Genomic DNA, 25,784 nt, shown 5'->3' on the forward strand with positions numbered 1-25,784 from the left:
CTCTCTCTCTCTCTCTCTCTCAAAAATAAATAAACATTAAAAAAAAAAACCAACTAACCATGCTTGTCTTTAGGTGGTGGGACTATAAGTGACTTAGTAATTAGAAGAGGTAATGTTCTCTTCAGTTTTTAAATTTAAAAAGTAATAAATGCTTATTGTAAAAGTGAAACAACAATGGGCTTTTTACATTTCACAAATGGCTGCAATATGAAAAGTATACAACTAGATGTATCCAAACACAGACAGAAGGGAAAATATTTATAGCCTGTGCTGAAAGGAGTTTTCTCCCTGGCATATTAAAATGTAAAAAGCCAGAAAGACTCTACAGAAAGACACAACTCCAAGTTCCTAGACGGATACAGCAGAGTTCCCTAAGGAGTGATGAAGGAACAAACTCTAGCCTATATCCTCACGGGACAGCTCTCATCCCTCATTAGTGCACGATATAAATATGTACACACTGAACATGTCAACATTCTGCAGGCCAACCTCCTGAATAAACTAAGGATGAAGTAACTGGAAGGAAATAATCTACTTGGTGACCCTAACAACTCACGGTTTAGTACCAAAAGTCTGGAAGTTAAACCGCCACACAGCTGAATAATTATTAACCAGGAAGGTGCCAGAAATACAGTTCCCATTAGTTCATCTTAATCCTTTACTGAGTCTTTTTTTTTTTTTTTTTTTTTTTTTTTTTTTTTTTTTTTTTTTGAGCCTATAATTCTTTTACCTAATACAGAGAAGTTCAGAAGGAATGAATTTTGGGGCACTTGGGTGGTTCAGTCGGTTAAGCATCCAACTTCTGCTCAGGTCCTGATCTCACCATTCATGAGTTTGAGCCCTGCATCAGGCTCTACAATGACAGCTCAGAGCCGAGGGCCTTCTTCGGATTCTGTGTCTCCCTCTCTCTCTGCCTCTCCTCTGCTGGCTCTCTCTCTCTCTCTGTCTCTCTCTGTCTCTCTCTCTCCCTCTCAAAAATAAACATTAAAAAAAATTTTTTTTAATGAGTTTTGAGGGGCCCTTGTCTTAAGAGTGTGACATAAAACTACTTTCACAGAAATACATTTAAACCATTTATAATCTTGAGGCACCTGTGTGGCTCAGTCAGTTAAGCATCTGACTCTTGATTTCAGCTCAGGTCATGATCTTGCGGGTTAGTGAGATCGAGCCCTGCATTGGGCCCTGCACTGACAGCATGAAGCCTCCTTGGGATTCTCTCTCTCCTTCTTTCTCTCTCTGTCCCTCCCCCAACGCACACGCAAACGTTCTCTCTCTCAGAATAAATACACTTTAAAAATTAGATAAGTAAACCATTTACAATCTTATAATGTGGTAAAAATAGCAGCAGTCCAATTCATACCAAAAAAATCTGACCTTCTGAACCTGTGTGACTCAAGAGGAAGAAAATATAGGTCACAAACATCGTATGATTCAGAAAACTGTGATATGACCTGAAGTTCCTACAGGAATCGGAAGAGGAAAGAGCTACTACAAATACCAGTTATCAAGAAAACTAAAAACTCAAGTCTGAGCTTACCAAAGAGCTTATCTATCAATTCCCAAGGACCCAGACACACTAAAAGTTCAAACAAGAGAAAGCTGGACTGATGCCAGAAGTCAAAGGGCCTGAAACAATTGCACGGTCCCTCTTTTGTCTGAAGAAAAATATTTGCTCTGTTTCTTGAAAAGGATAAGAGACTTCCACTCCTTACAGCTACCTGAGAAGAGACTTTACTTTGTTCTCTATAAGGAACAAAAGGAGCTAAATCAGACTGAAGCCAGACAGGCCCTGTTGCTGAGGAGGAAGTGCCAGTCAAGTGTGTTTTTCATTCCTCTTTTTAAAAAGGAGGAAGAAACAAGTTTCCCAATCTGTCCCTTAAAGCAGGCTGAGACAAAGGGTGCCAAGAATAGTCTTTGTGATGCCATTACACAGTCCCCAGAATCAATTCTCCGTCCGCCAAAGCCTTATGCAAGGAGAACCAGAAGGACACACAGAAATGTGTACAAACCCCACCCCCCATGACATGACTGATCACTCAAAAAAGATGGGAAGATAACCCACCTTTAAAGACTTTCTCTTCTTAATTCTAGGACATAACTGCATTTAACAACTACTAACAAAAATCACCTATAGAGTATGCCACCACCCAGTGGGAACTAAAAGTTAGATTTAAAGGTTCCCCTAGCAATTTGACTAATGCCAGAAACTTTATTCCACCTTCTCCCTAGAGGACTTCAGGCAAGTTACTTAACCTCCCTGAGACTCAGTTTCCTTCTTTGTAAAACAGGAATGGCAATATTTGCTTCATCAGGTTGTGGTGAGGCTCCAACACACAAAGAGTGGTGGAGTGTCAAAACTGTTGCTGTTACTGCTGTCACTAGTACTGAATACTCCTCAGGGTTCACCGTGGTCTCCTTCGCCAAACAATACAGCCAACTAAAACCCCAGAGACCCAAGATGCCACCATTCCCAAGAGTAGCAGATTTTTCTAAGAAATACTTCAAAGGCTATTACCAAACAACAAAGTAAAAAGTACTCAGGAAAATAAAGGATATTTGTGTGGCAAAAATAATTAAATGAGATATGAGCTACCTCTACAAAAGTCAAGTCAATTAAAAAACAACCAGGGATAGCTGGGTGGCTAAGTCAATTGAGTGTCTCTCGATTTCGGCTTGGGTCATCATTCCAGAATTGCGGGATCCAGCCCCGTGTTGGGCTCTGTGCTGAGTGTGCAGCCTGCTTGAGATTCTCTCTCTCTTTCCCTCTGCCCCTCTCTCCCACTTGTTCTCTCCTTCTCTCTCTCTCTCTCTCTCTTTCACACAAACACACACTCACTCTCTCTAATAAAAATAAAAATAAGAACAGAACTAACTCAGAACTGTATCTGCAACCTGGCTAAAAATTCAGACCCAAAATCCTACCTTCCAACAGCATTCCAGGAGTGTGAATCAGAAAACTAACAGACCTCGAAGGGGCTGTTAAAATGAGTCCAATCACCTCATTTCTTGAGTATCTGCATCTCTCTCCACTGCACTAAGTAGGCAGTCTAGGAGTCCAATCAACTGTGTAATACCAACACACATTCCATAACACAGAGGATCCATCCCAAGGTTAATTCTCTCAAGAAAAAAAAAGTTCTTTAAATACTAAATCTAGGACTACTTGCATAAGTAAAGCTCTCCCAACAACTGGAAAATTAGCAACAGAATGTCAGGCCTTTAATTAGAGGCCTAAAAGTGGCCGAGTACTCTTTAGAAACTCCACGTAGGTGGAAATATACACAGTTTTCTACAATTGGCAGCTTTGTTTTCATTAATAGGACTTTTTACAAGACATTTTAGGATACTTCAAATGACACTATATAGGATCCAAATCCAAAATCCAAAATGTGAGTGCCACAGCCAGCAACCAGACTAGAATACTTCCACACAGCCCTGCCTGACTCCTAGACTAGACTGAGCTTAGAGGTGGGCAAGAAAGTTCAGGGAGAGCATCACCAATCTAGAACAGGTAGACACAGGTAACACATTCTGAAGGCAAGCACACCTGGAAGCAGAAAAACTTCATCTATTACCTGAATTGTGTAGTACTATGTATGGACTTCTAAAAGATACCCTAGGGGCAGGGCACCTGGGGTAGCTCAGTCAGTTAAGCATCCAACTCTTAATTTCGGCTCAGGTCGTGATCAAGCCCTGAGCAGGGCTCCACGCTGAGTGTGGAGCCAACCTGGGATTCTCTCTCTCCCTCTCTCTCTGCCTCTCCCCAGCTTGCATACATATATTGCATGCCTGCTCTCTCAAAATTAATAAACAGTAAAACAAAATAAATAAAATACATGAAATAAAATAAAATAGAATAGAATAGAATAAAATAGAATAAAGATATCTTAGGGGTACCTGGATAGCTCAGTCAGTTTAAGCATCCGACTCTTGATCTTGGCTCAGGTCTTGATCTCAGGGTCATGAGTTCAAGCCCCACGTTGGGCTCCACGATGGACATGGAGCATACTTAAAAATAAATAAATACATAAAATGCATAAATACTAAAAAATAAAAGATACCCTAGAATATGCCAAAGTGATAAATGTGGTTAAATCCAGATAGAGAAATTTTAAGTAATTTTTTAATCCATAATTTCTAAATAAGAGCTGGCCTGGTATAGCGGTATATGGGCCCTGCAATCAGACTGGCCAACGGAATCCCAGCTCTGTCATTATCTTGGCAAAAGAAGGTTTCTTGAAACAGTTACTGAACCAGCCTATACTTCAGTTTCCTCGTCTATAAAATGTGACCACTGAGAGTAGGTATAATAATAGGGTTACCATGAAGATTAAAAGATTTACCAAATGAAAAGTGCTCACTATTCTAGAATGCCAATGCTTGTACTAGAATGATAATTTCATTCCATAATGAAGAATTAAAATTAAAATAGCAGTAAGAGGGGCACCTGGGTGGCTCAGTCAGTTAAGCGTCCGAGTCTTGATTTTGGCTCAGGTGATGATCTCAGAGTTTGTGAGCTCGAGCCCTGCATAAGGCTCTGTGCTGACAGTGCAGAGCCTGCTTGGGGTTCTGTCTCCCCTCTCTCTGCCCCTCCCCTGCTTGCTCTCTATCTCTCTCAAAATAAATAAAAGCAAATGTTAAAATAGCAGTAAGAAAAATTTTTTAAATCAGATAAATGAAATTTAATACAAATTCTCTTAGGCAAAATGAAACTGTCCATTGTAGCAGTCTCCAAACCATTTCATATAAAAGATCTGAGTACTGACATCTTTAAAAAAATAAAGCTACAGGGTAATGGTTAAAATAACAATACCCAACACTCTCAGAGTGCTTTTCACGTCCCAGGAACTGTTCTTCGCACTTTACATAAACTAATTTATGATCCTCACAGCCACCCCATCAGGTTCATGAGGTCCCAAGGGAACAAGTCACACTGTCAGTGGTGGACTCAGGATTCAAACCCAAGCAGTCTGGCTCCAGAGTATAAATACTTAATTACTACAGAAAACTCCATAGTGCCTGAGACAGAACTTCCTAGTCAGTCTCTCTTCTAGTCATTTACTAGCCTCACATGTATTAGCCCCTCAATAATTGTTTTACTGCCTTACAAAATCAATTGGAAATCTGCTTAATATTTGTAATGTTCATTTCCTCAAAGGAGAAGAAATTAAAGAATGACGGCAAGGAAAATGAAAAAATTCTCACCCCTTCCTTTACATCAATATATGGTTGAGAGAAAAAATGACTCTAAAGTCTTTGACGAGAAATGACTCTGAATTTGATAAAATACCATATGAGACTATATCATGAAATTCAGCCACTCTGTATTTACCCTACACAACTACCAACTCCATCAAAGTAAAAAAAATTACTTATCAACAGGAAATAGAGATAGATGCCACAGCAAATTTACTTCTGTCTGGCTGCTAGGCCAGAACATAAATCTTGAAAACATTAATCAACAGAAGATATGATTCTGCATACTCAGTCAAACCTGTGTATACTCTTTTGTCAAACATGAACTATAACATAAACACATCTGAGAAAAGAAGGGGACTCTTACATGTATGGTCTCATGCCAACCCTTTCTCATCCATGTGGCGGGCAAAGTGCTAGTGACCTCCTTGCACTGCCAGAGTTAGTTCCAAATCAAGATTCTCTATAACCAACTTAGTTTACCAGCCTGTGCTAGACTCTCTCCAAAGACAGCTGCCATCAAATCCTTCCTACTCTACTCCCATGCTGCCCCACCCATCAAGGGATAACATATTTCTCACCGCCCTCCCCCCCCCTCCCCCCCCACCGAATATGGGGCTGAACTTGTGACTTGTTTTGACCACAGAATACGGCCGAAGGGCTGTGTCAGTTCCAGGGCTGGCAGCTTCATATATGAAAGACAGCATATTCAGAACAAAGTACAGAGGCAGTGGACATTCTGAGAGCAGGGAAGGGAATATGAGATATTATATTTTGGGGGCTTGAAAGTGCCAGATATAAAGGTGATGTGATTTAATTGGTAAAGATATGACAAAGACATAAAAAGTTTCAATAATGGACTCTTACCACTGAGCTGTTATATAATCTTTTACAAATCACACTGGTGCTGAATTTCATTTTTCTCCAGGTACAAATTGAAAGTAATAACACCCTTTTGTAACTTAAAGGAATCATGTCCTTGGAGAACATCAGAAGAAATGGGTTACAAAAAATTCAAGGCAGAGTTACTACTTTTGGAAGTACAAGCCAAGTTAAGAACTAACAATAAGGACAGTGCACAATAAACAGGAGTTCGTACAAAGAAGTCTGGCACCTTCAGTTATGAGACAGTGCAAAGGAAACTGCAGGAGCCATGAAGCAGAATCAGAGAATACCTTTAATTAATCACCTGACAGATTAGAAGCAAATAATTTGAGAGAATCAAAACCAATGCAATCAAAATTAGACACATTCTTCATAAGAACCAAAAGCCCAGAGATAAAATGCTAATAGAACCTACACCCCTACTGCAGATATGCACAACATCTATGTTCTGAATTACAAAACTCTTCAATACAATTGTCTCCACCTAGAAAGCCAGGCTAAGACATGATAATGAATTGAGTAGCCAGTACAAAGATTGTCAGCCCAAATTTACCAAGAGATAAGCAAGCAATACAACCTCTTTTGTTCTCATATCCACCATCACCCCCAATGTTTTTTTATATATATCAACTCAGAATAAGGCACACTTCTACATGGTATATCACAAATAGGCTAATAGCTTTACAAAATGTTTTGAAGATATAAAACTAAATAAATTCTAATGACTGTTTTTATAATAAAGAGGAGGAAAAAGCACTAGCTTTTCTGCTGCAGAGTTTGCTTACTAGGGCTTCCTAAAGTAAAAATAACATGACCTAATGTCTGAAACACAGCAGAGTTTGTACTCAAAAACAAAGTGTGATCAAAACTGGAAACAGAAAGCCGTAAGTTCCAAATCTGAGACTGACAGTTTTCCTTATTGTCACTTACCTCAGAAGGATAACGAAAAAAGGAATGAAGTGTTATCTGCAAACTATTCTGGGGAAACCGGACTAAGAATACAAGAATCCCTGGAAACTCAAGGAAGAGCAAGGAGGAAACCACTGAACCAACAAGAAAGTGAAGCTCAATTTTTGAGTTCCAAGCTATCAACAGAATCAAGAAGCCAGGAAGGTTAGCCTTAAATGCACAAAAATGGCGAGAGACTTTCTATTAGTAAGCAAAGAAAAAAGAGTAGCTTTTGATGAAAGAAATTTCAGAGGCAAAAACAGCTTAACCCCAGAACTGGGAACTGACCCCAACTGCCTCAGGCAAACAGACCTAATGACTTTGGCAACAACATCCCTTTCATCCACCCACAATATTAGGAGGCTGAAGTAAAGCTGATTTCAAATCATGAAGGATCACATCTTTCTGTTTTCTGCACAGTCTTTGGGAAAAAGAAGTGTAACTCTCCTCCCACAGTAACACATTGCCCCCAGGATTTCTGGAAACCCCTGGAGCCATAGCAACAGTATTGTTAAAAACTTGGAGAACATTAACCAAGAATCCTCACGAACCCCAGGACAGATGAGATTACTGAGATTATTGAGATGAGATTATTTAAGAAAAATAAAACCTGGAAGAGGTTACGAAATGCATCTAGCTTTGCAAGAGGCATCAGTAGCCAAAGCAGGATTTGAATTCAGGCTTTTTCTTCAGATAGTATCAGAACTTGACTCCCAGTCCTTGGCTCGGCAGATACTGTGTTCAGTGTTCAGTGTTCTCCAATGTTAGAGTCAGCCCGGGTCAGGTTCTTGGCTGACCAGAATAGGGAAAGAAAAAATCTCCCTCAAGGCTTCAGGAAAAGAAGTCAAATTAGTAAACGTAGAGCTCTTATGCTAAAAGGTCCAGATGCTCCTCCATCTTGCCAATCACATTTCTCAGCCAATCAAAATAAATCACTGGATTTAAGAACCTGGATTCCATTTCCCCAACTTTCCGAATAAAAAAACACTTAAAGAAGGGGAGGAGAAGGGGACACCTTGCTGGCTAAGTCAGTTAAGCGACTGACTCTCAGGTCATGATCTCACGGTTTCATAAATTCACTGCAGTGCAGAGCCTCCTTGGGATTCAATCTCTCTCTCTCACTCTCTCTCTTTCCCCCCTCCTCCGCTCACTCACAATAAATAAACTTTAAAGATTTTTAAAAAAGGAAGGGGAGAAGGATGCAAAAGCAATGATAGCCAAGAAATGTTTATTGAACATTTACTATGTACTCAGCACTATTCTAGGCACTGAGAATACTTTACTGAACATCCTTGCCCTCAAGACGCTTATGTCATTATGTAATTAAAAATTGGGGCGCCTGGGTGGCTCAGTCGGTTGGGTGTCCAACTTTGGCTCAGGTCATGATCTCGTAGTTTGTGGGTTCGGGCCCCGCGTCGGGCTCTGTGCTGACAGCTCAGAGCCTGGAGCCTTTTTCGAACTCTGTGTCTCCCTCTCTTTCTGACCCTCCCCCGATCAAGCTCTCTCTGCCTCAAAAATAAATGAACGTTAAAAAAAAATTAAAAAAAAAAAACAACTGAGGAGTGCTGCCAACACCCCCGGCAGAGAAGCTGAGGTCATCAGTGAATCTGAAATATTTAAAGTGGATACAAAACTGTTTCAGCAATGCAGACAATTGAGGGTGTTGTTGTGGGCGATGGTGCCGTTGGTAAAACATGCCTCCTGATATCCTACACAACAAACAAATTTCCACTGGAGTAGGTACCGACTGTTTTTGACAGCTATGCAGTCACAGTTATGATTGGTGGAGAGCCATATACCCTTGGACTTTTTGATACCACAGGGCAAGAGGATCATGACAGGTTACGACCGCTGAGTTATCCACAAACAGATGTATTTCCAGTCTGTTTTCCAGCGGTCTCTCCATCCTCATTTGAAAATGTGAAGGAGAACTGGGTGCCTCAGATAACTCACCACTGTCCAAAGACTCCTTGCTTCCTTGTTGGGACCCAAATTAATCTCCGCGATGACCCAAGATTGAGAAACTTGCCGAGAACAAACAGAAGCCTGTCACTCCAGAGACCGCTGAAAAGCTGGCTCGCGACCTGAAGGCGGTCAAGTATGTGGAGTGTTCTGCACTCACACAGAAAGGCGTGAAGAACGTATTTGACGAAGCGATATTGGCTGCCCTGGAGCCTCCAGAACCGAAGAAGACCCGCAGGTGTGTGATGCTATGGACGTCTCCAGACCCTTTTCTGCACAGCTGGTGTCAGCATCGTACTAAAAGCAACGTTAAATCAAACTAAAGATTAAAAATTAAAATTCGTTTTTGCAGAAATACATAAGTAAATAGAGGATACTTTAGTGGCGCCTGGGTGGCTCAGTCGGTTAAGCATCCGACTTCAGTTCAGGTCATGATCTCACGGTTCATGAGTTCGAGCCCCGCATTGGGACCCATGCCGACAGCTCTGAGCCTGGAGCCTGGAGCCTGTTTCGGTTTCTCTCTCTCTCTCTCTCTCTCTCTCTCTCTCTCTCTCTCTCTCTCTCTCTCTCTGAGCCTGGAGCCTGGAGCCTGTTTCGGTTTCTCTCTCTCTCTCTCTCTCTCTCTCTCTCTCTCTCTCAGCTCTGAGCCTGGAGCCTGTTTCGGTTTCTGTGTCTCCCTCTCTCTCTCTCTCTATGCTCCTCACTGGCTTGCACTATCTCTCTCTCAGAAGTAAATAAATGTTAAAAAAAAAAAAAAATTGAGGATATTTTCAATTACTCAGTACCCTAGGAAGAAAATAAGGATGGGGCGCCTGGGTGGCTCAGTATGTTGAGCTGCAACTTCAGGTGAGTTCGAGCCCTACATCAGGCTCATTGCTGTCAGCGCAGAGCCCACTTCGGATCTTCTGTCCCCCTCTCTTTCTGCCCCTCCCCTGCTTGCGCGCTCTCTCTTTCTCTCTCAAAAATAAACATTAAAAAAATATGGAAAGGAATGTTTTTGGGGGGGCAGATCAAAGGGAGGAAATCAGTAGCTGAGCATCATTTCCCATTTTTCTGAGTGAGACTGAGAAAATGAGTAAGTCAGGAGAAATTTGTTAATATTTTCATGTAACTTAATACTGTAATAAATACAATCCAACATTACTTCCTATCGTTAATTACACATAAGACTAAATTTAAGTAGCATTTAAATCATCCTTTACTTCAAAAGTAAACAGTGATCTTAAAGCCTTGTAAGTACACAGCAGAAAAATCCGAATATTTATCCAATTATGGCCAATTGATAAACGAAAGTGGCAGAACATAACGTATATTTAAAGCAATACTTTTATCTAACATTCATTGAACATTTGCTACACACCTGGCAGTGCTAAGCACTCTTCCATATCATCTCATTTATTTCTCACAATGACACTACGAAGATAGGTACTATCATTACCTCCATTTCATTTTGCAAATCACAAAACTGAGGCTTGAGGAGTTAAACGATTGGCCCATGTGGAGGAGAGATTCAAAATCCAAGTAAGTTGCCAAAGTGCATGCTCTGACCACTATACACACTGCTTTTATAGAATCGGCATTAAACCTCAGATCCAGAAAAATTCCTTTTTGTGTCCTCACATCTAGCAGGTCATAATTATAAAGTTGATTCAGAAGAGAGAATGAATAAATTCAAATGAATCTGAGTCAGAACACAGTGACTCATGCTATGTACCCTGACATCCATGCCTCAACCTACCTATCCATAAAAGGGACTACTCTCACCACAGCTAACCATTACTTTCCTCCTGGAGGGTTGTATTAGTTAATATTTGTAATTTTATTTAATTTTTTTAAATGTTTATTTATTTTTTGAGAGAGAGCACAAGTGGGAGAAGGGCAGAGAGAGAGGGAGACATAGAATCTGAAGCAGGCTCCAGGCTCTGAGCTGTCAGCACAGAGCCCAAAAAGGGGCTGGAACTCAGGAACCTCAATATTGTGACCCAAGCTGAATTTGGACGCTTAACAAAGCCACCCAGGCACCCCAATTTCTCCCTTTTTTTTTAATTTAAAGCAGACATACCATAAAACCCAGCAACCACACTCTCAGGCATTTATCCCAGAGAAATGCAAAACTTACACAAAAACTTGTACACAAATGTTCACAGCAGCTCTATTCCTAATAGCCAGGAACTGGAGAAAAATTCAGATGTTCTTCAATGGACAAATGATTAAACAAACTGTATAACATTCAAAACATGAACTACTACTCAGCAGTTAAAAAGAAAGGAACTATATTGACTGATTCAGGCAACCAAGTTGAATCTCCGGGGAATTAGGCTGAGTGGAAAGGCCAATCTAAAAGGTTACATATGCTCAGGTCATGATGTCATGATCTGTGGGTTTGAGCCCCACATCGGACTCTGTGCTGGCACCATGGAACCTGCTTGGGATTCTCTCTCTCTGTCCCTACCCTACTCATGCTCATGTTCTCTCTCTCAAAAATAAATAAACTTAAAAAAAAAAAAAAACTTTTTATAACTAACTAAATAGCTACATATGGGGGCACCTGGTTGGCTCAGTCAGTGGGGCATACAATTACATCCTTTTTAAATTGTAGTTGACCTATGTACATAGAATTCTTGAAATAACAAAGACCAGATTAGTCGGGGCGGGGGGGGGGGGGGGTGGGATTACAAATAGGGCAAAGGAAGTAGGAGGTGGACCGCCTTCTCCTATGGGTATTTTCCCTTGATTCTCTGCACAAAGCTTTACTGCAACTTTACCCATTGCACTTGCCTGATGATTTATGATTTGGGGATGGGTGTGGCTATAAAAGGGCATCAAGGGAGATCCTTGCAGTGATGGAAATGTTCTGTATCTTGTTTCAATGGAAATATCCTGGTTTTGTAAGATGTTAAAATTGGGAGAAACGGGATAAAGGGTACACTTGATCTCTCTCTCACACATTATTTCTTAAAACTGCATGTAAATCTACAATCATCTCAAAATAAAAAGTTTAACTTAAAAAAAAAAAAGGTAACATATGCTCCTCAGTAACACGTGAAAATTAGTCTGATCAATCTCCCTCCCAAACCCTCCCATTTCCACCCTCCTGAGATAACTATGCAAACTCACTGCTTAGACAAACATGTAGGCATCTTATTAGATGTTTTGTGCATCAAAATGAGATTATGTATACTACATATTACCCTGCAACCTACCTACTTCACCTATTATCACTGTACCATAAAGAGCTTAAAAAATCTTTTAAGTACCAAGCAGGATGGCAGGTATAGAATATTTTCTGACTGGTACAAATCTGACAATGTTTATCATGTAAATATACAGTAGCTGAGACAGCATCATTTAGTGAGTGAAAAAGGGAGTACAGTACAATACAGAAGCAGTATTGTAAAGAGATCCACACAAATGCAAGGTCTTCAGCAGCTATTCTAGGATCCCAAATGCCTCCTCCATGGAACTATCCTCGGGGGCCCACAGAGCAAGAAATGCTAAAAGATTTCTTTTCAGCAGAAAACTGCTAGAGGGGATAATTCTCCCACATACTCAAGGCAAAGCAAACAAACTTCTCTGAAAATATATTACTCCTTCAAGCAGAAGTGCAAAATGCACAGTTGATAATTTTTAAAACATTCATTTTTGTAATAGCTACTACCACTTCTATTGAGTGCTAATGTTTTATATATTCTATCTCTAAAGCTCCCTCCTACCCCAGTCCCATTTTACAGACAAAAACCTGGCTCAGTGTGAAACTGCTCACCCATAGTCAAACAGTGAGTACACGGTAAAGTTGGTGTTCAAAGCTATAAAACTTGTGCTTTTCCTACTTTATCCGGTTTTTCTATATTACCACATACCAACAGAAGAGAGTCAATAAATTTAACACTGTATTTAGTGTTTTTAGTGTATTTAGGCAGAAGCCATTTTCCACATATGTCTGCTGACTTTGATCCAATTTTTTCCCCCATTTAGTATATTTTGGGGACAGTATACTATGTAGCACTATTGTAACAGCGACAGAAAGGTAAACAAAACCTCAAAGAGCTCTCAGCCTGGTGGGGAGTCTGCAACTGTTGTATACTGTAACTATATAGCTGCTATACTGAAATGTGGCAAGTACTACCCACAAGGAAGTACAAAGTGCTATGCGTTTGAAGAATCCAGCTATCCACCCAAAAGCAAATGATAATCTCTCACATTAGCTTCCTTACAATTAATTGCTCTTCATTTCAATTCTGCTCTGATATACAACATCCTTCCATATAAAACACTGCCTTGGTCATATTCAATAAGTACAAATGAAGGCCTGCCAACTCAGGTCAGCATAAAGCTCCTTCTCTAAAAGTAATGATGCAATTTTTTAAAATTTTGGCAATGAAAATGAAGTATCTTTAACCTTTCTGGTCAAACAATGGATGTACAGAATTTAAAGTGACGAAGACATCATTTTGAACATAAGATCTTACAAAGTTAAATTCACCTGTCCATCATTACAAGATTCACTAAGGGTAGCTCTAAGACAAAAGCCCAGGTTTCTCAAGTCATTGTATGGGGTTCCTTTTCACTACTGCTTCTTTCTTTTAAGTTCAATGAAAATGAACTTAATGAAGTTCAGGTTTTCTCTTTTCATCAACAATAGATGCATCCATGAATAAGTAATCATGCACAGTTCAAAAACTATCAAAAACAAACATGCTGAACACCATAATGAGGTACATATAGAGGTAAAGGACTGCCTATCCTTGGTACGAAAGAAGTTTTTCAGGTATTTGGGGGGGGGATGTCAATAGATTCTTAAAAAATTAAAAAAGCCATCAACAACATCATCATCATCTCAGCAACAGCTAGTATTTTAGGGGTATCCACTATGAGCCAGGCAACTTGAAGGTGAAGGTTCTTTCTGATCCTTACAGCCGCTCTTGAAAGAGGTGTTTGCACACACTAGGTTTATAGAAATATTCCCAAACTCCACAGCCACCCCAGAGGCTAATTCCAACTCCAGAGTGTCTGCTCTTTTCCCACTACCCCACACTCCCTAAGGACAGAATAATTGCACCGCATATGTGGCTGGGACATCAAGTCACTTAAAATTTTGACATAATTTCCCGACTGGCAGTTATGTAATTTAGCCACTTTTCAATCTTCACGTTTTTTAACTAATTTTCTTTCGTGATTCCTCAGTGGCCTTCCAGGTTGCTTTCTTTTCTTTAAGAAACAGAACCCTTTTTCCAGATGAAATCTTATGTGAAAACACTAACATATAAAAGAGATCAAAATGAGCTGCTCTGGTTTAAGCAGAGTGGGAGAATCAAACTCTTCCTGACTCTCACGCCACCCCATAGGCACCTCCAAAGAACACACTTAACTCTGGGCACCTGGCTGGCTCAGTTAGTAAAGCATGCAACCCTTAGTCTCAGGGTCATAAGACCACAATGGACATGGAAAGGAAGGGAGGGAGGGAGGGAGGGAGGAAGGAAGGAAGGAAGAGAAGTGATAGTATAAAAAAGAAAAGAAGAATAACATTAACTTAAAGACTCTAACTTCTCTATCTCAGGTTTGCCATTCACCATCTGTATAACCTTTGGCAAGAAAATGTTTCACTTTTCCTGTCCTTTATTTCTTTTAAATTTTTTTGAATGTTTATTTATTTTTGAGAGAGAGAAAGAGACAGAGCATGAGCAGGGGAGGAGCAGAGAGAGAGGGAGACACAGAATCCGAAGCAGGCTCCAGGCTCCGAGCTGTCAGCACAGAGCCCGACGTGGGACTCGAACCCACGGACCGTGAGATCATGACCTGAGCCGAAGTCAGACGCTCAACCTACTGAGCCACCCAGGCGCCCCTCCTGTCCTTTAAAATAGAGATACTACCATCCATTTTATAGAGCTTCATTGGTTTGTTATGAATATTACGTGGAGGAACAAATATAAAATTCCCAGTACATGTTAAGTATTCAAAAGTTGGCTCCCCTCTCTTTTATCCTGCAGAGGTAACAGTTGCTGCCAATTCAAGAAAGCTCAATAAGTATATTTGATGATATCTGTAGTAGCAGAGAAGTGAACAAGTAAATGCTCCCACAGCTCAACTGAAAGAGACATAATAAATCCTCCATTACAGCAACCTACCAATGATAATACCCCCTCCCAGCTTAGCTTCCCAGTCAATGACCCATGAACCTCAAAAGGTGTTTTTTACTAATAAACACTTATTATGAGATTCTTTAATGTACACCCTAAAGTGTCAGGTGAATGTGTTAATGTTCTCAGTAATTTAACTTTGGCATTTCCTGAGCTGAGCATTTAAACTGGCAATTTTGGGGCGCCTAGGTGGCTCAGGCAGTTAAGCATCCGACTTCAGCTCAGGTCATAATCTCAAGACTCCTGAGTTCGAGCCACACCTCGGGTTCTGTGCTGACAGCTCAAAGCCTGGAGACTGCTTTGGATTCTGCTGTGTCTCCCTCTCTCTCTCTCTGCCCTTCCCCCACTCAAGCTCTGTCTCTCAAAAAGTAAATAAACATTAAAAAAAAATAGTAAATAAACTGGCAATTTAATACTACATTTAATGAGTATTTTTATATTTATGTTCTACAGCATGAACCGATGTTCATTCATTTGCCCATCTTCTGGGCTTCTATTTTTCCAAGCACCAGAAAACAAAAATACATCTGTCATGTGCACCTTCCTTAAGCAATTTTAATCTGGCCCTTCTAAACAGTCATTAAAAATCTATTACCTTAGTCTGTTATTGATAATGTGTTCCTATTTCTACATGTGTAACAGGAGACCAAAACAATTTTTACAGGAAAAGATTCTCAGTCCTAATCTAAACCCAGCCAACAACTCTCAAATCACACACACTATGGAAGCCGCAGATGTTGGCTTTGATCCCTATGGTTTAGGAAGAATCACAACAATAATACATCGCATAGCCATGAAAAGACTCCTTTACGATAAAGAACACATCCCTGAGCGTTGAACATGGGAGCCAAGAAGATTCAGAATGCTAATCTTCCATTTTACTAGGAGACCTTCAGCAATTTACCTAGTCTCCACTGATTATTTCTTCATAAAGAAAATGAAAATATACTCATTACAATGCCAGAGATACTGTTTTGATTAACTACCTGGGGTTTGGTTACCAGGGACCTCAGAAGTCATCTTTCTCATCTCCTTCATTCTTAACAAGCCCATGCTTGAGTCATCCTACAAAAACAGTTACTGAGTCTTTGAAGAACATATTTCACAACCTTCCTCAGTAATATCCCAGTATCTTGTTGTCAGGAAGTTCTTTCTAATTCGTAATCTATATCCCTTCTGCTGCAATTAAAACACATTCCCTCTTGTCTTCTATGGGAAAAGAACATCTGCTTAATACCACCTGAACAATATCCCTTCAAGAGATTATAAAATATAGGAAGCCCATTTTAAACAGCTTCATGTAAATGCAACATGGCTTTAAATGGGTCATCTTAGACAAAGAACATGATTAAGAGTCTTAAATTCCCAGTTCCATCACTGACTTGCTCTGAAGATGATAGGAAGTTAAAACCAAGCAGATGCTGTACCTCAATTACCCCATCAGTAAAATGCAAATGATAAAACCAGTATGTTGGGAGAACTCAGTTCCTCAAAAAACTAAATATAAAGGCAAGAGATTCTCAATCCCAATCTAAGCCCAGCCAACAACTCTCAAATCACTCACTCTGTGGAAGCTGCAGATGTTGGCTTGATCTCTATGGGTTAGGAAGAATCATGACAATAATACATTACCAGATAGCCTTACAATTAATTACACGCCTAGGTAGATACCCAAAACAACTGAAAACAAGGACACGTACATGCATGTTTACAGCAGCGTTATTCATGATTTCCATAAGGTGGGAGCAGTCCAAATGTTCTTCGATGGGTAAAGGAACAAATTATGATACATACAATACATATACAATACAATACAATATATACAATAGGTTACATATTGTTATGATTCCTCTTTTATAAGAAATTCAGAATATATCAACCTATAGATACAGAATGCAGACTGCTGATTTCCAGGGGCTGGTGAAAGGAGGGAAATGAAGAGAAACTGTTTTACTTTGGAGTAATCGAAATGTTTTGGAACTAAATAGAAGGTGGTGGTTGCAAAACATTATGAATGTATTAAACACCACTGAACTGTTCACTTTAAAATGGTTAATTCTGGGGCGCCTGGGTGGCGCAGTCGGTTAAGCGTCCGACTTCAGCCAGGTCACGATCTCGCGGTCCGTGAGTTCGAGCCCCGCGTCAGGCTCTGGGCTGATGGCTCAGAGCCTGGAGCCTGTTTCAGATTCTGTGTCTCCCTCTCTCTCTGCCCCTCCCCGTTCATGCTCTGTCTCTCTCTGTCCCAAAAATAAATAAACGTTGAAAAAAAAATTAAAAAAAAAAAATGGTTAATTCTGGGGCACCTGGCTGGCTCAGTCAGCAGACCATGTGACTCTTGATCTCAGAGTTGTACATTCAAACCCCACATTGGGTTTGCAGAATTACTTAAAAATAAAATTGTTTAAAAACTTTTTTTAATGTTTATTTTTGAGAGAAAGAAACAGAGCATGAGTGGGGGAGAGGCAGAGAGAGGGGAAGACACAGAATCTGAAACAGGCTCCACCCTCTGAGCTGTCAGCACAGAGCCCGACATGGGGCTTTAACTCTGGACCAGTGAGATCATGACCTGAGCCAAAGTCCCAAGCTTAACAGACTGAGCCACCCAGGAACTCCTAAAAATAAAATCTTTTAAGGGACGCCTGGCTGGCCCAGTCAGTATAGCTTGCGACTCTTGATCTCAGGGTCATAAATTCAAGCCCCACATTGGGCATGGAGCCTACTTAAAAAAAAAAAAAAAAAAAAAAAGTAAATAAATAGCACCTGGGTGGCTCAGTCGGTTAAGTGTCCATTGTTTTTTTTTTTAAGTTTATTTTGAGAGAGACAGAGACAGAGAGTAAGTGAGGGGCAGAGATAAAGGGAAACAGAATCCCAAGCAGGCTCCGCACCATCAGCACAGAACCCGATGAGGGGCTCGAACTCACCAACCACAAGATCAGGACCTGAGCTGAAACCAAGAGCTGGACGCTTCACCAACTGAGCCACCTAGGCACCTCTAAGCGTCGGACTCTTAATTTTGGTTCAAGTCTTGATCTCACAGTTCATGAGTTCCAGCCCCACATGGGATCCTGTCTCTCTGCCCCTCCCCTGCTCATGCTCTCTCTCAAAATAAATAAATAAAAACTTTAAAAAATAAATAAGTAAACAAGGGGTGCCTGGGTGGCTCAGTGGTTAGGCATCTGACTTCTGCTCAGGTCACGACCTAGTGGTCTGTGAGTTCAAGTCCCACATTGGGCTCTGTGCTGACAGCTCAGAGCCTGGAGCCTGCTTCAGATTCTGTGTCTCCTTCTCTCCCTCTGCCCCTTCCCTGCTTGTGCTCTGTCTCTCTCAAAAATAAAAAAAAAATTAAGAAAAAAATTTTAATTAATTAATTAATGGTTAATTTTGCATTGTATGAATTTCACCTGAATAAAAAAAAAAGGGGGGGGGGAAGGCTAGAAGAACTAGTGGGGACAATATCCATAAAATGCTTAGCCCTTCCCAGAGAAGTCACCATATAAAATTCTAGGTAGACTGGTAGCCAAAACGTTTAATATTATCTCATTATGGCCTATTAGACTCTAAGCAAAGAATATGTAAATGGGAAACAAAACAGAAACCAAAATAAAGTCTAGAGTCATATTTATACGTACTCTATATGGCAGTAAGAACCAATAAATAAGTGACTGAATAAAGAGATAAAGTAGGGGCGCCTGGGTGGCTCAGTCAGTTAAGCGGCCGACTTCAGCTCAGGTCATGATCTCACAGTCTGGGAGTTCAAGCCCCATGTCTGGCTCTGTGCTGACAGCTCAGAGCCTGGAGCCTGCTTCAGATTCTGTGTCTCCCTCTCTCTCTCTCTGCCCCTCCCCTGCTCATGCTCTGTCTCTGTCTCAAAAATAAATAAACACATTTAAAAAAAATTTTTTTTAAGATAAAGTAAATAACCAAGCACATGAGCAAATTGACTATAGCAACAATGACCACAGGAAAGCAATACGAAAAAATAAAAGTAAGGAATAAATTTTAAAAGCCAAAATACAAAGACACATTAAGTAGGGAATTGAAAAGAGAAGCTAACGACAGCAAAACTAAAAAGTACATAAACCCTTAAATTCCAAGGCCACATATACAAATCATGAGAATCACTACTCTTTCCATTCTGCAGTTACCCTCATTCCTTGACCTCTTCTCCCCACCCCACCCCCCCACCCCCCGGCTTTTTTTAAACCTCTTTCTCCTTTAATCCAACCTCCTGGCAAGACACCAAGGCTAGGCCACCAAGAAGAAAATAAAAAGGTATCATTCCTATCTTCATGGACCTTATTATATTACTTCTTCTTAAAGTATTACTTCTTCTGGGAAGACAGACATGCTAATTACCAAAATATACAGACCATCTCCACTTCCTCCCATCCCACTTTTTAAATCCACTTCAGTGGATTTCTGAGGTTTCCTCAAATTCTTTGGATCTTGACTGGGAACACTCTCCTGCTAGTCTATACACACATTCTCTGTAGGTAATCTTACCATTTTCCTTGACTGTAAATACCACCTCTCTACCAAGAGCATCAGATTTACTGCCAGCACCCCTGCCAGCAGCACTCAAAGGCTCCTTGCTGGATGTCTCCACATGTTTTTAACAGAAAGCTCACACTCAGCAGGGCTTAAGTTGAGGTCTTCCTCCTGCTCCCCAACTCTAGTCAAAATCTGCTCCTCCTCAAATGTTTCCATCTCAGAAATGGCAACTTCATCTATCCAGATGCTCATGCCAGAAATCTGAGAATCATACTTGACTTTTCCCTCTTCCCACATATTCAATCCATCATTAAGTCTTGCCTGTCCTAATTCTAAAATATCTATTGGAAAAAAAAAATGTATCTATTCATTTTTTCTACTTCCTCCCATCTCCATTGCCTACAGCCTAGTCCAAGCCATGATATGGTCATCTTTTGCCTGGACCACAAAAAGACATCTTTAACTATCATACTTCCCCCACTTCTCTTTCAAATTTTCCAAATTCCAAAATTTTTCCCACAAATTTCCAAAAGTTTCCACAATGTAGCTGGAGCAACCTTTTAAAATCATATATTAGGGTCACAACACTCATACTTAAAACCTTCCAACACTTCCAGTTATATTTAGGAAAAAAGTCCAAAATCCTTAACACAACCCTGCCTACGTCTCTATCCTCATCCTGTGCCCCTCTCCTTCCTCCCCCACTGCTCACTGTACTCCAGCCACACCAATCTTCTTCCAGCTTCTCAAACTGTGCCACGTTCCTTCCTACCCCAAGGCTTTCATACATGCTATTCCCTTTGCCTTTCCCTTTCAGCCTTCTAATCTCTGCTTAAATATCACATCTTCAGGAAACTTTTCCCAAGGCTCCAATATAATTCAGGGTCCCCTACTATAATCTCTTTTTTACTTCTCCATCATAGGACTTGATACACTTTGCAATTACACATTTATTAGTGTATTTTTTGTTTACCATCTCTCTCCCCTATGGACAACAATCTCTAGAAGAGCATGGACAGAGTCTATTTTTGTCACTCTAGTCTTAGTACAGTGGTAGTAGTTTAGAGAGTTTAGAATTGTTTAAAGTAGTTTAGAATCAGTATAATTTAGGGATTAAGAGCAGGAGACTATGGAGCTAGACTGCTTGGATTCAAATCCTGGTGCTGCCACTAACTAGGCTCTAAGACCTTGGGCAAACTGCTTAACCTCTCTCTGTGCCACAATTTCCAGATCTACGAAATGAGGAAAATAAAAGTACCTACACCACAAAACTGTAAGAATGAAAAGAATTAATAACACAAAGCACTTGGTACAGTACCTGGCACAAAGCACTTCAATAAGCACGGTTCTGATCAGCTCTTATTATGGTACTCATAACACCTACCACAGTGATAGACAACATTTACTGAATGAATGGATGGGTTAATTAATTAAAAAAAAACAAGACTCCACTATCTTCATTAAATAGGTTTTTTAAATGACAGCACAGGAATTTTACACAGACTTCAGAGAGGAAAACAAAAACGGATAGTTAAGGTAAAGACTGAAGCACCCACAATTTATGATGGCATAAAGGGACAAGAGGAATAAAAAACTAACTCTACTGCATTCCTCTACCACTATATGAAATACAAGTTCACTCTTCCAGAAGTTTACCCAAGTTGATTTGGTAACTTTGACTTTTCCCTAAATATCATTCTCTTCCATGCCTTTAGACAACTTCTTCCAAATCGTTCAAGTACTAATCACAGTTCAAATACATGGTAAAATTCAGATGCTAAAATTTACTACCTGTTTGGCAAAGAAATGTTTTTCTGTTCCTAAAATAGCTCTGGACTGTTTTACCATACATATTACAGAATCCTCAAAATTCCATCATGTCTCTTCTACTTGGAATTCTTTCAGACACTGTTGCTTTCTAGGTTTCTCTCTCCCAGTAAAGACATACCCTCTCACTTTAACTTGAAGCACACTGAGGGAAAGGAGAAACAAATACACTGCTTGAACTTCCTGTTTCCTGTTTAAGTTTTCTCAGAAGACACTGAACTTCAATCTAAGCATCACTACTGTTTGTAGTCCTTTTGGGGAACATACAATATTTAAGGTGTTATAATAAGAATATTGAAAACAATAACAGGTGGCATATATAGCACTATCTGCTGTTCTAAATGCTTTACATATATTCTCTCATTCATTTCTCACAATTGTATGGTATTCTACACATGAAGAAAGGCACAGAGACGTTAAGTATTTACGTAAGTTGCAGAGTTAGTAAATAGTGGTCCTGAGATTTGGACTCAGACTGCCTGGCTCCAAGAATCAGTGCCACTAGGCTGTTATTCAAGAGTCTGGGAAGACATATTTTTCTATCCTGTTTTCACTGGTCAGCTAGGCTGAAATACTCCAAATCTCTCCCCAAATCAAACAGGCATATTAATCCTCTGCAACCCAGCAAAATTTCAAATGTTTCATTATATCATAAGCATATACACCTAAAACAAAACAATGTTAACTCATGGGAAACTACACGTTCTATCCTGGGAAGCAGAAATAAACAAATGATGAAATAATGAAATGTGAAATTTGCCTCAGTTAATTCGACAGACAGACATATGATTCCAATAAGCAGCAGTAAAAAAATGCTACAAAACACTTTTAATATCTTGAAAGGTACTAAACAAGATTATAAGTACATATTATCATATACACATACTCAGCAGCAGCAGCCTACATTTTCCCTCTCTCAATTTCACTACAATCCTTCTAAATCTTTCCCCTTATATAAGGCTAAGTACTTCAGCTTAGTCTCTGCTACAAATAAATCTGAAGTCATGTATCCAGTGTTTAAATTCACTGAACTCAAATTCCAAAGAATAATTATTTTAGAAAAAATTAACAAATGAAAACTAATTAAATTCAGGTCACATTAGAAGTAAAAATTAAACTCATTAGCCAAGCATGCTGGACATTTCTAAGTCATAGCGATCCTTTATTATGCCAAATCCAGTGTCACCATACACTAAGTAACAAATATTACATACAGCAATTTTATCTTTTTTTTTTTAATTTGTTTATTTTGAGAGAGAGAGAGAGAGACAGACAGAGGCATGAGAGCATGCATGTGGAGGAAGGGCAAAAAGAGAGGGAGAGAGAGAGAATCCCAAGCAGGCTCTGCACTGTCAGTGCAGCCCGGTGAAGGGCTCGAACTCACAAAGTGTGAGATCGTGACCTGAACTGAAATCAAACACTTAATAGACTGAGCCACTCAGGCACCCCACATGTAGCAATTTTAAATGAAGACTTCCACTGTGATGGCAGAAAGAGAACCTTAATTTACTGAATCATGATATGTTGTGATTGCAACTTTTTAACAGGATTAAAGATGCCATGACTGAAGACTCCACTCTCCCCATGAACACCCAGCGCCCTCCTCACTTCTTCATCTTGCTGTCAGCCCTTGTTTCTTTCAGAGCACAGCCTAAATTTCAATATCCATCAGATTCCTGGTCAACTCTGCTCCCCACTGGAATAAACTCCATAAGAGTAAGAATATTCATGTCTACTTTTGTATCCCACCATCTAATGAGCATTCAATAAATATTTGCTAGATGAACAAAAGTCTGAAAAGGAAAGGGTTGAAACACAGAGTCACAATCAAGAAATAGTTCCAGGGCACCTGGGTGGCTCAGGCAGTTAAGCATCAACTCTTGATTTCGGTTTAGGGCATGATCTCACAGTTCATGAGATAGAGCCCCATGTGGGGCTCTGTGCTGACAGTGCAGAAACTGGAATTCTCTCTCTCCCTCTCTCTCTGCCCCTCCCCTGCTCTCACACATGCATGCATGCACTCAACAGTTCTTGGGCGCACACACTGTCTCTCTCAAAATAAATATACTTAAAAAAAAAAAAAAAAGAATAGGGGAGACTGGACAGCTCCATTGGTTAAGCATCAGAATCTTGATTTCAGCTCAGGTCATGATCTCATGGTTCGTGAGATCAAGCCCCACATGGGGCTCTGTGCGGACAGCATGGAGCCTGCTTGGGATTCTCTCTCCTCTCCTCTCCCCTCTCTCTCTCTCTCTCTGCCCCTCCCCCACTCACACGGCTGCTCTCTGTCTCTCAAAATAAATAAACAAACTTGGAGTACCTGGGTGGCTCAGTTGGTTGAGCATCCGACTCTTGATTTGGGCTCTGGTCATGATCTCATGGTTTGTAAGATCAAACCTCCTTTGTGCTCTGCACTGATGGTGTGGAGCCTGCTTGGGGTTTTCTCTCTCTCCCTCCCTCTCTGCCTCTCCCCCATGCTCTCTCCCTCTCTCTCAAGGTAAATAAACAAACAAACTTAAAGAAGAAGAAGAAGAAGAAGAAGAAGAAGAGGAGGAGGAGGAGGAGGAGGAGGAGGAGGAGGAGGAGGAGGAGGAGGAGCGGCACCCGGGTGGCTCAGTTGGTTAAGCATCCAACTCTTGATCTCAGCTCAGGTCATGATATCATGGTTCATGAGTTTAAGCCCTGCATCAGGCTCTGTGCCGAAGCCCTGAAGCCTGCTTAGGATTCTGTTTCCCTCTCTTTCTGTCCCTCCCCTGTTTGCTCTCTATCACTCTCAAAATAAATTAAAAAAAAAAAAAAAAGAAAAAAAGAAAAGAAATAGTTCCAAAAGGTCTGATAGGGATACATGTACCTTAGGAAACAACACAGCACAAGAACAATACTCAATAAAGAAAGGAAAAAGTTTAGGTGGAGAAGTGGAGATTATCAACCCTAAGAAAAGACAGAGAACAAAATGGAAAAGATACTACATTAATCTATAGACACACAGGCAGGACTAACTGGAAGACAGGGGGTAAATATTCTCAGCCTCACCCCATCTACACATACAGCACTTAAAACTTCTCTTTCACTGGCACTTCCAGGCATTCACTCCTTTCCACACACATATTAGTTAAGCTCCTCCAATGCTGGTTTAATGTTTGTCACCTCTATCCTCCATGACTGTCAGGCATAATGTTGCCTTGAAAGAAACAAGTTGTCCAAGAACTTAGATGACTGCTCACCATTGCTGTAAGATAGCATAGCAGTTAATATCTAAAGAGCACTTTATCTTTTTAAAGCAGTTTCACATACTTTTTTCTCAATAGAAATATTATGATAAAAGTATTATCTTTCCCATTCTCTAAACACAGGCTCATAAAAGTATTCAAAGCCTTGTTTTTAAATCCCAACTCTGCTACATACTTGCTGTGTGATCTTGGCCAAATTACGTACTCTGAGTTCAGTATCCACTGGGAAAATAATATCTACCTTAAAGGGCTGTTGTATTAAATGAGATAATGCCTGTGAAGAACATGACATAGTAAATGCCCAGTAAAGGGGAGCAACCTTCCCTACAGTCTCCTTAAATAATTTGTAAAGGATTTCTCAGCTATGAAGTGTATAAGCCTAGGACTTAAATCCAGGTCTCCTGATTCCTTAATCTGTTTTCTTCACACTACATCATTTTGGCAGACTGCCACATACTACTGGGCACATAAATACATTCTGACAATAACTGATCACAAAATTTTTATCTATCAGTAACTAATTTTAGCTTTGCAAAAAGGGAGAAAGATAGATCTAATTAACTTTGGGGTGGGGGGAGAAGGGGCTTGAAAATATAAAATATAAATCACCCCCAAGCCACAGGACAAGTTGTACCATAGTACTTCTGTACAAACAGAAATTATGACAAGAAACAGAAAGTTCTCTCTGGGTTTATGAGGAACAATTGGAGAAGGAAACAAGAATGACTATGATTAAAGGAACTTAAGGAGTTTTGGGGGCCGGGGGGGGGGGGTTGTTTATTTTGTTCTGTTTGTTGGTTTGGGGGTTTTTTTGGTAAACCAAACCACTGGGCAAAAAGATCTGCATCCCATTCCAAAATAACTCTATCAAGGCTGAGACGTATCTTTAAAAAAAGAGACTTCAGTGTGCTAACAACAAAACTTTTTCTCAAACTGCTTTCAGAGCAGGATAAATGGGAATAGTGAGATACGTTGTCAACATTCATGAAGATCCTTGAAGATCATAAATGTAGGGACTCAGTATTAATAAGAAGCAGAAAGAAGCATGATCAAAAGAACAAAAGTCTGGCTTGCTTAGCCGGAAGAGCACGCGATTCTTGATCTCAGG

The 25,784-nt window shown here is 40.1% G+C and overlaps 1 protein-coding gene and 1 pseudogene across 11 annotated transcripts in view; one reads left to right on the forward strand and one right to left on the reverse strand.

Moving 5' to 3' along the window:
• The window catches only part of AMBRA1 (autophagy and beclin 1 regulator 1), a 180,711-nt gene that overhangs the window by 152,385 nt on the left and 2,542 nt on the right, over positions 1 to 25,784 (reverse strand). Inside the window, exon 1 of one of the 11 annotated variants that reach the window (XM_030330993.1) lies at positions 3,898 to 3,936. The exons of 9 other annotated variants lie outside the window; for them this stretch is intronic. The gene's annotated coding sequence lies outside the window, so the exon portion shown is untranslated. Of the gene's footprint in view, positions 1 to 3,897; positions 3,937 to 8,982; positions 9,064 to 25,784 lie in introns of those variants that run through there. One more of the 11 variants, XM_030330994.1, reaches the window with a different exon arrangement.
• Positions 8,674 to 9,314, forward strand: LOC115526355 (annotated as a pseudogene).

The sequence above is a fragment of the Lynx canadensis genome, chromosome D1, assembly GCF_007474595.2.
Source record: "Lynx canadensis isolate LIC74 chromosome D1, mLynCan4.pri.v2, whole genome shotgun sequence".
NCBI lineage: Eukaryota > Metazoa > Chordata > Mammalia > Carnivora > Felidae > Lynx > Lynx canadensis.